Consider the following 15,482-nt stretch of genomic DNA (forward strand, 5'->3'; position numbering starts at 1 on the left):
ACCATGTATGATATACTATGTACAATGTTTTTAACACGCACAACACACACAATCACTATTTAGACTAGTAAGGTACACGTGCATTGCACGCATGAGATTTGGCAACCAAATTATGAATAAATACCACATTATAGCATGTAAGCTTTGAGTCATATATGCATGATGTAGATGTTCATTTAATTCTTATAGTTCATTTCATTCAAAATCATCTAGTGTTTATAAGAAAGCTAATCTATTTAAAGATTCACGGAATTGTGTGTTGTAAGGCATAAAGTAAAAACAATAATGGCAAATCATGTAGAAAAACATTTGGGCAATTCTGATATCGAAGATTCTAGAACAAAGAAGAAGTGCTTGTGTTTTGAGGTTTGTGCATTATCCTTAAGTTAAACCATGGAGTCTTCTAGATTGTACATGTGGCAGAATCTGGTGGAATCTAGATGATATCCAACGACCAGTAGTGCTCAAATTTGCCATCTCTGCACCTCGGATTGGCCTCATCCAGCGACCATTTTTCAAAGTTAAAGTTACCCGCACACTATATAAAAAATAAAAAATATAATATATATAGGGGTATAGATATAGATATGTGATGCGAAAGCCACCCATCATCTCCAATTAGAATAGTGTGTCCATGCACATATGCAATGTGGCCAAACGATGTCTGCCATCGGTATCTCAAATTCAAATTAGTCTGACCTTGTTCAATGTGTATACATTACAACATGCTTGCTCGTTTCCAAGCCACACCGCGCAGATCTCCGTTATATTCATGCATGCATGGGTTTGAAACATCATGATCTCTTATTCAAATATTTGAATTCAACTTTACATTGATTATGACCTCACCTAGTCTTTTACACCCACACAATCGTCTTCTCTTTATAATTGTACCACTAACTTTCTCTCGTGCATGCATACACACACACTACCAGTCGGCATTATCCATTGCACACATGCAATCTTTTTCTTCAGATCGGTCTCCCATGAAGGCACACACACACACACACATCCCCCCTCTCCATCATATTGGGCATTATTTATCTCTCACGTGCATGCGCAACGATCGATGTTCCTCTATGTGTGTGTGTGTGTGTATATAGCTAGGTCTTTCATAGTTTTCCACACAAACCGATCAATCTATATATCTAGTGAGGTCTCACCCTCTTCCCCACGTCCACATCGATCAATCTATACCTCTCTATATAGGATTACATATATAGCTAATACACCCACATTAATTATATATGCAACGTCCCCCTCTCATCATCCATGCCTTCCGCGCACAATGGCGAAGACAGGGGGAAGCAAGGGCCCTGCCCCCCTAACATCACTATATATCGAGGCTAATATGAATGTGATCATTAGACAATTGCTGGTAAAAATGGTTTAAGTTCATGAATTAGCCCTCCTCATAAAGGATAGAAATGCTTGGCCCCCTAGCTCATTTATTTTTCATGGCTCTGCCACTGCACGCAACAACACACGTTCTCGCCCCCTCTCTCTAAATATCGACCTCGCACTTGTGCACTCCTTCATAGTCTCCCTCCACTCGGCCCCTCGCACCATCTTCTAGATCCCCACCGGATTTTGCCACATGTATAATCTAGCAGACTCCATGGTTGAACTTAAGCATAATGCACAAACCTCAAAACAACCATGGTTCTCCTTTGTTCTAGAATCTTCCGTATCATAACTGCCCAAACTTTTTTTCTAGTTGAATTGCCATTATTTATTTTTTACTTTATGCTTTACAACACACAATTCCATGAATCATAAGGGCTTCTTTGATTCAAAGGATTCTCAAAGGAATTTTGGAGGATTCTAATTCTTAGGAATTTTTCCTATCTTGGTTGTTTGATTCATAGGATTGTAAACCATAGGAATTTTTCCATATGATTCATTTGCACTAGATTTCATAGGAAACATCCCAGCCACTCAAACCTCTTTGAAAGAACTCTGCGTTTTTTCTATGCACAATTAAACACTCATACAATCCTGTAGGATTCAAGACGACATTCCACCCTAATACCGTGTTTTCCCTATTCCCGCGTTTTGGAAATCCTACGAATCCAAGAGGCCCTAGCTTTCTTTAAAAAACTAATTGATTTTGAATGAGAGTATAAGAATTAAACGAAGGTCTACATCAGGCATATATGACTCAGAGCTTACATGCTATAGTGTGGTATTTATTCTTAATTTGGTTGCAAAATTTGATGCGTGCAATGCACGTGTACCTTACTAGTACTTCGAGTATGTGCAAAACACGTAAATTAGAATTCCAATGGCACGCTACACAATGTCTCTCTTACAGTTCATGAAGCCACGTGGCACATGTGGAGGCGTTCTCGCGACCTCCTTGTGTGGATTGATCACAGTGATGTGCTGTCGGTGTCAAAACCGGCGGATCTCGGTAGGGGGTCCCGAACTGTGTGTCTAAGGCTTATGGTAACAGGAGGCGGGGGACATAATGTTTACCCAGGTTCGGGCCCTCTCGATGGAGGTAATACCCTACTTCCTACTTGATTGATCTTGATGATATGAGTATTACAAGAGTTGATCTACCACGAGATCGTGGAGGCTAAACCCTAGAAGCTAGCCTATGGTTATGATTGTTGTTGTCCTATGGACTAAACCCTCTAGTTTATATAGACATGGGAGGGGGCTAGGGTTACACAGAGTCAGTTGCAGGGAAAGGAACCTTCACATCCGAATCACCAAGCTTGCCTTCCACGCAAAGGAGAGTCCCATCCGGACATGGACAAAGTCTTCTATCTTGTATGTTCATAGCCCAACAGTCCGGCATACGCATATAATCAAGCTGTCCGAGGACCCCTCAATCCTGGACTCCCTCAGTAGCCCCTGAACCAGGCTTCAATGACGATGAGTCCGGCGTGCAGATTGTCTTCGACATTGCAAGGCGGGTTCCTTCTCCGAATACTCCAAAGTAGATCTTGAACAAAAGAATCGTCTCCAGCTCTGCAAAACAAATTCCACATACCGCGGTAGAGAGTATAATATCCCATGAGTCCAATTTGCTAACAAGCCATAGCGTGACCTCACACCATGGCCCGGTCTTTATTCGAACTGTTTTTATCCTGCCTCTTCATATTTCGAGGCGCGGTTTTATTGGCACGTCTTGTCAAAGCAGAGATCGTGTCCCCTTATCACGGTATTCTCATCAATGCGGGCATGGGTAACCTAACCGTGCCATCAGCACGACGCTTGGGAAACAAGGGAGTTTTAGGGTGAGCGGGGAGGCACACGATTTTCACTCCCTTTATACAGGGAGAAGGATTCCTCTCTTTCACCCACACCCTCTTCTTCCTCTGCCCATTCCTTCTCGAGCTCCAACACCAAAGCACCCATCTCTTCCGCCCAAAAAGCACTCCAATCATGTCCGGATCTGGAGCTGGAGGCAAGTGGATGGCCTCCTCCGTCAAGAAGGAGGACATCAAGAAGCTCCGGGAGGCCGGATACTTGTCCCAAGACATCGCCCATCGAATTTCGGCCAAGGGGCAGATCATCCATACCCCGCAGCCCCAAGAAAGGGTGGTGTTTCTTCCCCACTTCGTTCGCGGGCTAGGGTTCCCCCTCCACCCGTTCGTCCATGGACTGATGTTCTACTACGGGATGGACTTCCATGACTTGGCCCCCAACTCCATCCTCAACATCTCGGCATTCATTGTCGTGTGTGAGGCCTTCCTCCGCATCCCACCTCACTTCGGCCTATGGCTGAAGACTTTCAATGTGAAACCAAAGGTGGTGAGCGGCCAACAAGTGGAGTGCGGAGGCGCCATGGCGGGCAAGATGTCCAATGTCACTTGGCCCAAAGGCTCCTTTGTGGAGACCGTAAAGGGGTGGCAATCAGGGTGGTTCTACATCACCGATCGCGCGGCGCCAACTAGGCGGCGACCCCCGAATTCCAATCCGGAGTCCGACATGTGGCTCACCTCCTGGCAAGAGAAGGGTTTAGCCTGGGCTTAGTGGAAGAAATGACTAGGCTCTAGACATGTGTCCAGAACATGATTGACAAAAAAATCAAGCTTGTCAACATGATCCAGGTCATGCTCTTCCACCAGATTCTTCTGTGCCAGAGCCGGACTTGTAATTTGTGGGAGTTTGACCCAGCCAAGCACCAGATGCTGCTGGAGCTCTTCGATACAACACACGGAGACATCTGGAGGGTGCTTTTTAAGGCCGGCGAGGTACCACCGCCCACGTCCGAAGACCGCGGGCTTAGCGCAAAACGTCGGGCTAATCCGGTAAGTTCTTTTATGTTTGCAAGATATATCTTTTGTCGGCATACCCGTGGGAGGAACCTAAGCCTCCATGCCAATCTCTCAGGCCTGGGTAACTACAGCAGAGCAGATCGAATGTCCAGCTCCGTTGCCCGAAGATCAAGAAACGCCTCTTTTGACGAAGATGCTATTTCCGGTGCCTTATGAGGTGCCGTAGAATAAAACCAAGAAGGCGGCCAAGGGGACCAAAGGTGGTCTCCGACGCAAGGGTGTTTAGGACGTGACGTCCGAAGACGCCGAGGCGCACTCCTCCGCCGAAGACGACGGGGAGGAGGAGGCCAGTTCCCCCCCTCCACTGGGGTAAAAAGAAGAGGAATTCCTCCACACATGGGCATGCCGAGGCGCCCAAGAAGGGAAAAATCTCCCTTTCGGACTACTCCATCGCAGCCACCAACAACAGCAAGGAGTGGGGGCCCAGAGTTAATCCCTTGGCCAAATCGTAAGTATCCGGACACGTTAATATTTCTGGTTTTTTCACCTTATCATTTTTTAATTTGTTAGACCATGCATCTGTAGTATGGCCCAATCCAACATCGAGCTCTCCTCCTCTTCGAAGGGGTCGCTGGATCCGTCAGCGATGAACGGCGGGTCCCTTCCAATGGCCACCTCCCATAAGGCCGTGGACAACACCGAGGTGTTGTCCCAAAGGATACCGGGCCGACGGGAGGCCGTTCCGGTGATGCCGGAGGAAAGAAGTCCGGTTGCCGAGCACATGGGGGGGAAGACCCCTATAGACCCCGACGATGAGGGACGAGTCCAGTTTGGCCCTCAGCCAGATACAGCTCCGGAGACCCAAGTGGCTCCGGATTCGGGCAAGCAGCCTCTCCCGAATGAGGGGGGCGAGCCGCCTCTGCCGATGACCTCTGTCCACCCAGAGGCACCGGACAGATTGTTGGAAGCGCTACAAGGCACTTCCATTATGGAAAAACACCGTACTCTTATGAGTATGGTGATTGAGAAAGTCCAGTCTGCCAAAAACAGACTGACCGAAACCTGCCTTAGCCTTCTAACATGCTTTGAGGTAAGTGATGTAGTTGTAAAGGAATATCACCTTGTAGACGGTAGCCCCTGATGCTCTGTTTGGTGTTCGGAAATAAAAACCAAACCAAGGATCAAAATAATTTTCGCAGGAGTCTAACATAACATGTCTATGTGAATAAGTAGGCGTCGCTTCTAGCTGCTGCCGCTCATACTGAGGAGGTCTCTGGCTTGACGCCCAATCTGGAGCGGGCCGAGGAAGAACTCGGCCTTGTGAAGAAGCAACTGGAGGACAACCAAGGTATGCACTAACCGTTTCTTTATATTTAGGAAGGATGAAAAGTTCGTACTGACTGAAGTGTCATGCACTTTATTAGGGACCACGACCGAAGTAGCGGCCCTCAAGAAGGCATTGGCCGAGGCTGAGGACAAGGCGGCCAAGGAACGCGCCGCGTGCGAGAAGCAGGAGGCCCGGGTCAGCGAGGTCCAGCAAGAGCTCCAGGACGCCGTCAAAAAGTACGAGTCCTTGGAGCATAATTCAAAGACTCAAGAGTCCGAACTTGCCAAGGTTCGCCAGAGTTTGCAAGATGCCCGAGCCGAAGCCCGGAGCGCCCTCCAGGAAATCCAGGCGGCCCAGAAGATTGCGGCGGGTAACGCTTTTATTATGTATAGCAAGTGTGTGAAGGAAGCGTTCCTTTTACTTACCCGAATTTGGATTTTCCCAGGAGCGTTTGCAGACCTGCCGCGCAACATATCAGACGCTGCCGAGTTCTTTCGAGCTGAAGAAGGGAGCTCTATGGAGAAGCTGTTCTGGTCTCAATACCTTGGATCGGAACATCCGTCGCCCCTTAGCGACCAGCTAAAGCAGTTGGTCGAGCTGCACAAGGCGACCGAACTGGCCATGAAGGACCTAATTGTCCGACTATGGCCTGCCGAGCCCATGCCCAGTAGCTACTTCGGACTCGTGAAGCGGTTGGTCAGTGCCTGCCCTCGGCTTGATGCCGTCAAGCGGTCGGTCTGCATTGAAGGTGCGCGGATGGCTTTTGCCCGCGCCAAGACGCACTGGGCGAATATGGATGCCACGAAGTTGATGACCGAGGGTCTGCCCGAGGGCAAGGAGCATTGCAAGCCCGAGAAGTACCATGACAGTGTCATGGAGGGATCCTGCCTTGTGGCGGAGCAATGTGCCAAGGATATCATTTTCCCATGAATGCATTATTTTATCCTATCCTGTAATATGGAACAAGGTCTTTATGTAATACTCCCTCCATCCGGGTTTATTGGGCCTGCTAGCCACAACACGAGGACCAAGGAAGAATTCTACTGGTAACCATCCGTGACTTACGAAAATAGCAGCAGCCAATTAGATTAATCTGCAGTTATTCCAAAGCCTCACAGCAGCTAATTGCCCAGCTTTACTTTCGCATGCAACCAACCACAGCGCTAGGCAGTTATTGCTCACAGCTGGTACTTTGTTGTTTTCCCGCATGCGGCGATGAAGCCGAAACGGCAGCCCAATCATGTGCGTGCTCGGCAGAGGTGATCGAGGAAAGTAAACACGCAAATTTAGCGGGGCCTTACAAAAAAAATCACATCAAACTTGCTAAGAGGCCCAATAAACCCGGACGGAGGGAGTATAATGCTTGTTATTTAAAATGTTACCTCCTGTGCAACCGTTTATGAAATCTGAGAGTTGGCCAGTCGTCGGCTTCTACCCCCACGTAGCTAGTATAGGGGTGTTCGGGATAAATCTAAACACTCTTTATCCAAATATTTGGTCCTTTAAGGAGGTGTTTAGCGCAACGAACAAGGCAATTTGACTATACAACTTTATCACCCTCACTTAGCCATAGGAGTTCTATAATTTTAAATTTTGGCGTAGCCCCTGGTATTCGGAAGGCCGAAGTTGGGGCACTATACACGCCTAATCGGACAAAAACCGATTCCTCGCATAAAGCGAAAAAATCTCTAGCGATTTGAAAACCTCTTGAACAGCTGACCAGCTCTCGCCACATCATGACAGTCAGTTTTTGACTTTCTCTACTGAGGCGCTTGATACGTCCATTTTGCATCATGCTTTTATGTCAATATTTATTGCATTATGGGCTGTTATTTCACGTTATGTCACAATACTTATGGCTATTCTCTCTTGTTTTACAAGGTTTACATGAAGAGGGAGAATGTCGACAGCTGGAATTCTGGGCTGGAAAAGGAGCAAATATTGAAGGACTATTCCGCGCAACTCCAAAAGTCCTGAAACCCCATGGAATGCCTTAAAATAAATAAAGAAAAATCATCACCAAAGATGAAGGCCAGAGGGCCCACACACTGCTCACGAGGGTGGGGGGCGCCCCCCTTGGGCGCGCCCCCTACCTCGTGGCCCCCTGGCGGCCCTCCGACGTCCATCTTCTCCCATATGAAGTCTTTCGATGAGAAAAAAATAGAAGAGAACCTTTCGGGACGAGACTCCGCCGCCACGAGGCGGAACCTTGGCGAAACCAATCTAGGGCTCCGGTAGAGCTGTTCTGCCGGGGACACTTCCCTCCGGGAGGGGGAAATCATCACCATCATCATCACCAACGCTCCTCTCATCGGGAGAGGGCAATCTCCATCAACATCTTCACCAGCACCATCTCATCTCCAAACCCTAGTTCATCTCTTGTATCCAATTCTTGTCTCCAAGTCCGGGATTGGTGCTAGTAGGTTGCTAGTAGTGTTGATTACTCCTTGTAGTTGATGCTAGTTGGTTTATTTGGTGGAAGATCATATGTTCAGATCCTTTATGCGCATTATTACCCCTCTTATTATGAACATTAATATGCTTTATGAGTAGTTACGTTTGTTCCTGAGGACAAGGGAGAAGTCTTGCTATTAGTAGTCATGTGAATTTGGTATTCGTTCGATATTTTGATAAGATGTATGTTGTCTAACCTCTAGTGGTGTTATGTGAATGTCGACTACATAACACTTCACCATTATTTGGGCCTAGAGGAAGGCATTGGGAAGTAATAAGTAGATGATGGGTTGCTAGAGTGACAGAAGCTTAAACCCTAGTTTATGCGTTGCTTCGTAAGGGGCTGATTTGGATCCATATGTTTCATGCTATGGTTATGTTTACCTTAATACTTTTGTTGTAGTTGCGGATGCTTGCAATAGAGGTTAATCATAAGTGGGATGCTTGTCCAAGTAAGGGCAGTACCCAAGCACCGGTCCACCCACATATCAAGTTATCAAAGTACCAAACGCGAATCATATGAGCGTGATGAAAACTAGCTTGACGATATTCCCATGTGTCCTCGGGAGCGCTTTTCCTATTATAAGAGTTTGTCCAGGCTTGTCCTTTGCTACAAAAAGGATTGGGCCACCTTGCTGCACTTTATTTACTTTTGTTACTTGTTGCTCGTTACCATTTATCTTATCACAAAACTATCTGTTACCACTTATTTTAGTACTTGCAGAGAATACCTTGCTGAAAACCGCTTATCATTTCCTTCTGCTCCTCGTTGGGTTCGACACTCTTACTTATCGAGAGGACTATGATAGATCCCCTATACTTGTGGGTTATCAAGACTCTTTTTTGGCGCCGTTGCCGGGGAGTGAAGAGCCTTTGGTAGGTGGAATTTGGTAAGGAAAAATTTATTTAGTGTGCTGAAATTTTCTGTCACTTGTTACTATGGAAAGTAATTGTTTGAGGGGCTTGTTTGGGGTATCTTCACCCCGTCCGGTTGAGCCAAGAGTTGCTCCTCAACCTATTGAACCTACTAAACCTATTGAAAATGAAACTCCTTTTGGAATTCCTTCGGGTATGATGCAAAAACTGCTAGCTAACACTTTCGGAGGAGATGGAACAAAGCATCCTGATGAACATCTACACTTTGTGGATGATATTTGTGGACTATTTAAGCTTGCAGGTATACCCAATGATGTTGTTAAAAGGAAGGCTTTCCCTTTATCTTTGGAGGGAGACGCATTGACATGGTATAGGCCATGTGATGATACGATATCATGGAATTATAAAAGATTGAAATTGGAATTTCATCAAAAGTATTACCCTATGCATCTTGTTCATCGTGATCGCAATTATATATATAATTTTTGGCCTTGGGAAGGAGAAAGCATCGCTCAAGCTTGGGGGAGGCTTAAATCAATGTTATATTCATACCCCAATCATGAGCTCTCAAAATTGACAATTCTACAGAATTTTTATGCTTGACTTTCTGGTAACAATCGCACCATGCTCGATACTTCTTGTGCTCGCTCTTTTATGATGAAGCCTATTGAATTTGGATGGAATTTATTGGATAGAATTAAATGCAACTCTGAAGATTGGGACCTCAACGAAGGTAAGGAGTCAGGTATGACACCTAAGTTTGATTGTGTTAAATCTTTTATGGATATCGATATTTTCCGTAAGTTTAGCACTAAATATGGACTTGACTGTGAGATAGTAGCTTCTTTCTGTGAATCTTTTGCTACTTATGTTGATCTCCCCAAGGAGAAGTGGTTTAAATATCATCCTCCCATAGAAGTAAAAGTAGCTGCACCTATTAAAGTTGAAGAAAACATTAATGATCCTATTGTTCCTACTTCTTATGTTGAGAAACCCCCTTTCCCTGTTAGAATGAAGGATTATGCTAAAGCTTCAACTGTTGTTCGTAAAAGCAATACTAGGACTTATACACCTCCTGAGCAAGTCAAAGTAGAACCCAATATTGCTATTGTTAAAGATCTCTTGTCTGATAATATTGATGGGCATGTTATTCAATTCACTGGTGAAACTGCTAGAATTGCTAAACCCTGTGATAGAGATAAACATAGACCTGTGGTAGGCGTGCCTGTTATTTCTGTTAAAATAGGAGATCATTGTTATCATGGCCTATGTGATATGGGTGCTAGTGCTAGTGTTATACCCATTGGCTTATACAAAGAAATTATGCATGAGATTGCACCTGCTGAGTTAGAGGAAATTGATGTTACAATTAAACTTGCCAATAGAGATACTATATCTCCAATGGGAATTGTTAGAGATGTTGAAGTCTTGTGTGGGAAAACCAAATATCCCGCTGATTTTCTTGTTCTTGGTTCTCCACAAGATAGCTTTTGTCCCATTATATTTGGTAGACCCTTCTTGCGTACTGTTAATGCTACAATAGATTGTGAAAAGAATGTTGTTACTATTGGCTTGGATGATATGGTTCATGAGTTTAATTTCTCTAAATTTACTAAACAACATCGTGAGGAAGAATTGCCTAGTAAGGATGAAATTATTGGTCTTGCTTCTATTGCTGTACCTCCTAGTGATCCTTTAGAACACTATTTGCTAGACCATGAAAATGATATGTTCATGATTGAAAGAAGGGAAATAGATGAAGTATTCTTTAAACATGAACCTATTCTGCAACACAATTTGCCCATTGAAATCCTAGGGGATCCTCCTCCACCCAAGGGTGATCCCGTGTTTGAGCTTAAACCATTGCCTGATAATCTTAAATATGCTTATCTTGATGAAAAGAAAATATATCCTGTTATTATTAGTGCTAACCTTTCAGAGCACGAAGAAGAGATATTATTGAAAACTATTAAAAAGCACCGTGCCGCTATTGGATGTACTCTGGATGATCTTAAGGGCATCAGTCCCACTCTATGTCAACATAAAATAAATTTGGAAGCTGATGCCAAACCAGTTCGTGATCCTTAACGACATTTGAATCGTAAAATGAAAGAAGTGGTAAGAAAAGAAATACTCAAGCTTCTAGAGGCAGGTATAATTTATCCCGTTGCTGATAGTCAGTGGGTAAGCCCTATCCATTGTGTCCCTAAGAAGGGAGGTATTACTGTTGTTCCTAATGATAAAGATGAATTGATTCCGCAAAGAATTATCACAGGTTATAGGATGGTAATTGATTTCCGCAAGTTAAATAAGGCTACTAAGAAAGATCATTACCTCTTACCTTTTATTGATCAAATGCTAGAAAGATTATGCAAACATACACATTATTGCTTTCTAGATGGTTATTCTGGTTTTTCTCAAATACCTGTGTCGCCTAAGGATCAATCAAAGACTACTTTTACATGTCCTTTTGGTACTTTTGCTTATAGATGTATGCCTTTTGGTTTATGTAATGCACCTGCTACCTTTCAAAGATGCATGATGGCTATATTCTCTGACTTTTGTGAGAAAATTTGTGAGGTTTTCATGGACGACTTTTCCGTCTATGGTTCCTCTTTTGATGATTGCTTGAGCAATCTTGCTCGAGTTTTGCAGAGATGTGAAGAAACTAATCTTGTCTTGAATTGGGAAAAGTGCCACTTTATGGTGAATGAAGGTATTGTATTGGGGCACAAAGTTTCTGAAAGAGGTATTGAAGTTGATAAAGCCAAGGTTGATGCTATTGAAAAGATGCCATGTCCCAAGGACATCAAAGGTATAAGAAGTTTGCTTGGTCACGCTGGATTTTATAGGAGGTTCATTAAGGACTTCTCAAAAATCTCTCGACCTCTGACTAATTTATTACAAAAAGATGTACCATTTGTCCTTGATGATGATTGTGTAGAAGCATTTGAAATACATAAGAAAGCATTAGTCTGTGCACCTGTTGTTCAGCCACCTGATTGGAATTTACCCTTAAAAATTATGTGTGATGCTAGTGATTATGCTGTAGGTGATGTTCTAGGACAAAGAGTTGATAAGAAATTGAATGTTATCCATTATGCTAGTAAGACTCTAGACAATGCTCAAAGAAACTATGCTACTACCGAAAAGGAACTTTAACGGTTGTATTTGCTTGTGATAAATTCAGACCCTATATTGTTGATTCTAGAGTAACTATTCACACAGATCATGCTGCTATTAAATATCTTATGGAAAAGAAAGATGCAAAACCTAGACTCATTAGATGGATTCTCTTGCTTCAAGAATTTGATTTGCATATTGTTGATAGAAAAGGAGCTGAGAACCCCGTTGCAGACAACTTGTCTAGGCTAGAGAATGTTCTTGATGACACACTACCTATTGATGATATCTTTCCTGATGAGCAATTAAATGTCATAAGTACTTCTCGTAGCACTCCGTGGTATGCTGATTATGCTAATTATATTGTTGCTAAATTTATACCACCTAGATTCACATACCAACAAAAGACAAAGTTTTTCTATGACTTGCGACATTACTTTTGGGATGACCCACATCTTTATAAAGGAGTAGTTGGTGTTATTAGACGTTGTGTACCTAAGCATGAACAGGAACAGATCCTACGCAAGTGTCACTCTGAAGCTTATGGAGGACACCACACTGGAGATAGAACTGCACATAAGGTATTGCAATCCGGTTTGTATTGGCCTACTCTCTTCAAGGATGCCCGTAAGTTCGTTTTATCTTGCGATGAATGTCAAAGAATTGGTAATATTAGTAGACGTCAAGAAATGCCTATGAATTATTCACTTGTTATTGAACCATTTTATGTTTGGGGCTTTGACTATATGGGACCTTTTCCTGCCTCTAATGGTTACACTCATATTTTAGTTGCTGTTGATTACGTTACTAAGTGGGTAGATGCTATTCCAACTAGTAGTGCTGATCATAACACTTCTATTAAAATGCTTAAGGAAGTTATTTTTCCGAGGTTTGGAGTCCCTAGATATTTAATGACTGATGGTGGTTCACACTTTATTCATGGTGCTTTTGTAAGATGCTTGCTAAATTTGACGTTAATCATAGAATTGCATCTCCATATCACCCGCAGTCTAGTGGTCAAGTAGAATTGAGGAATAGTGAGCTCAAATTAATTTCCAAAAGACCTTCAATAGGTCTAGAAAGAATTGGTCCAAGAAACTGAATGATGCATTATGGGCCTATAGAACTGCATACAAAAATCCTATGGGTATGTCTCCGTATAAAATGGTTTATGGAAAAGCTTGTAACTTAACTCTCGAATTAGAACATAAGGCATATTGGGCTATTAAAGAGCTCAACTATGATTTCAAACTTGCCGGTGAGAAGAGGTTATTTGATATTAGCTCACTTGATGAATGGAGAACCCAAGCTTATGAAAATGCCAAGTTGTTTAAAGAAAAAGTTAAAAGATGGCATGACAGAAGGATACAAAAGCGCGAGTTTAATGTAGGTGATTATGTATTGCTATACAACTCTCGTTTAAGATTTTTTGCAGGAAAACTTCTCTCCAAATGGGAAGGTCCTTACGTTATCGAGGAGGTCTATCGTTCCGGTGCCATAAAAATCAACAACTTCGCAGGCACAAATCCGAAGGTGGTAAATGGTCAAAGGATCAAACACTATATCTCATGTAATCCTATAAATGTTGAAACTAATATTATTGAAACCGTCACCCCGGAGGAGTACATAAGGGACAATTTCCAGAACGTTCCAGACCCCGAAAAGGAATAGGTATGTGGTACGGTAAGTAACCCGGCTCGAAAACAATTTTAAAGGCAATATTTCTCCGTTTTGGAATATTTAGAAAAATAAAAAAATAAGTAGCAGTCCGGGGAGGACACGAGGCTTCCACGAGGGTGGAGGGCGCGCCCTACCCCCTGGGCGCGCCCCCCTACCTCGTGAGCACCTCGTGTGCCCTCCGGACTCCGTTTCCTTGCACAATACGTATTTTGGTCGGTAAAAATTCATTATATATACTCCCGAAGGTTTTGACTCTCGTATCACGCAAATCTCCCCTCTTCTTGTTTCGAGCTGTTTTCTGACAGGTCTAGATCATCATGACGATCCCAAGTGCTTCCAAGGACACGTTCTTAGAGAAGGTTATCAACCCTTACCTCACGGAGGTGCTGCGACACCCTCAAACCATTGAGATGCGTGATGGGTTGCCGCACATCCGCGATGTTGAGGGACCAAAGGGAACCGGAAGCGTGGAGTTGAGGCTCGAAGCAATGGAGCAACAAGTTTTCAAGTGCCAGGGGATGGTGGAGCGTGGAATCAATGCTACCCACAAGATGCTCGCGGAGTTCACCAACAACTATGAGCCGGATGCCAAGAAGACCAAGGAAGCCATCTATAAGCTACATGAGAAGATCGAGCACCTCCAATCCCAAATCTATGATCTGCAAAACCAAAACTGTGAGTATGAATATAGATTTAAAAGGATGAGTTTGGCTGCAGATTTGAGGATTCCAGAGACTCGATCATCCTTCTATGATGGTGAGCCTATGCCATGGAAGGTGGACGACAAGCTTGCATCATCATCAACACCTCCATCGCCAACAACAAGGAAGGAGACATAATCATCTGGGTATGGGCACTCCCCTTGGCAACTGCCAAGCTTGGGGGAGGTGCCCTGGTATCATATCACCATCACAACTCCTATCTTTACCATTTTTCCTAGTTCAATCCTATTAGTAGTATCTTGATTTAGTAGAATAAAGTCATGGCATGATCTAGTTTTGAGTTTTGCTTTATGATCCTTCTTTGTAATCGAGTCTGTGAGATATATAATAAAGATTAGTGTTGAGTCAAGGGCTTGAGTATTTTGCCATGATCTTGGGTGATTATAAGAAAAAGAATAAAAAAGGATCAAAGAGTTGGTGAATGGGTATCCGACTCCGACTCCGACAATCACTCCGAGAGAAGCTATCACTCTGAATCCGAACAAACTCAAGATGAAGGTGTTGCCGGTCTAGCACTTGTGTCAACCAACTCCTACGACATATTTGATTCACCAAATGAAGGACTTGGAAGATGCTTCATGGCTAAAGGCCCAAAGGTAACACACCCCGAGTATGTTGATTTCAATAGTGATGAAGATGACTTTTAGGTGATGATGATTTACTTATTGACAACTCTAGTGATGAATACTATGATGAAACGTCAATTAATCATGATAATCAAGGTAAAATGAATGACAATGATAAGGAGAAGATTGAGCTCCTAAATAAAGAACTAAACACTCTTATGTTAGCTCATGAAACTATCTTAGGGGATCATCGAGAACTTTTAAGGACTCATGAGAAGTTACGCTTTGAAAAGCTCAACGTTGAGAAAGAGCATGAGTTCTTAAAGGCAATCAATGACGATCTTTGCAAGAAAAGTTCTTCTTACATTGCCAAGCGTTTACTCTTATCTACTTACATGCCTCAAGTCAAGTCCAGTAACAAGAACAAGAAGGATTATTCCTCTAGTAGTAACAATAATCATGTTAAATAAAATGTTGTTGCTTCTAGTAGTTCTCTTGATTC

The sequence above is a fragment of the Triticum dicoccoides genome, chromosome 5B (genome assembly GCF_002162155.2).
Source record: "Triticum dicoccoides isolate Atlit2015 ecotype Zavitan chromosome 5B, WEW_v2.0, whole genome shotgun sequence".
Taxonomy (NCBI): domain Eukaryota; kingdom Viridiplantae; phylum Streptophyta; class Magnoliopsida; order Poales; family Poaceae; genus Triticum; species Triticum dicoccoides.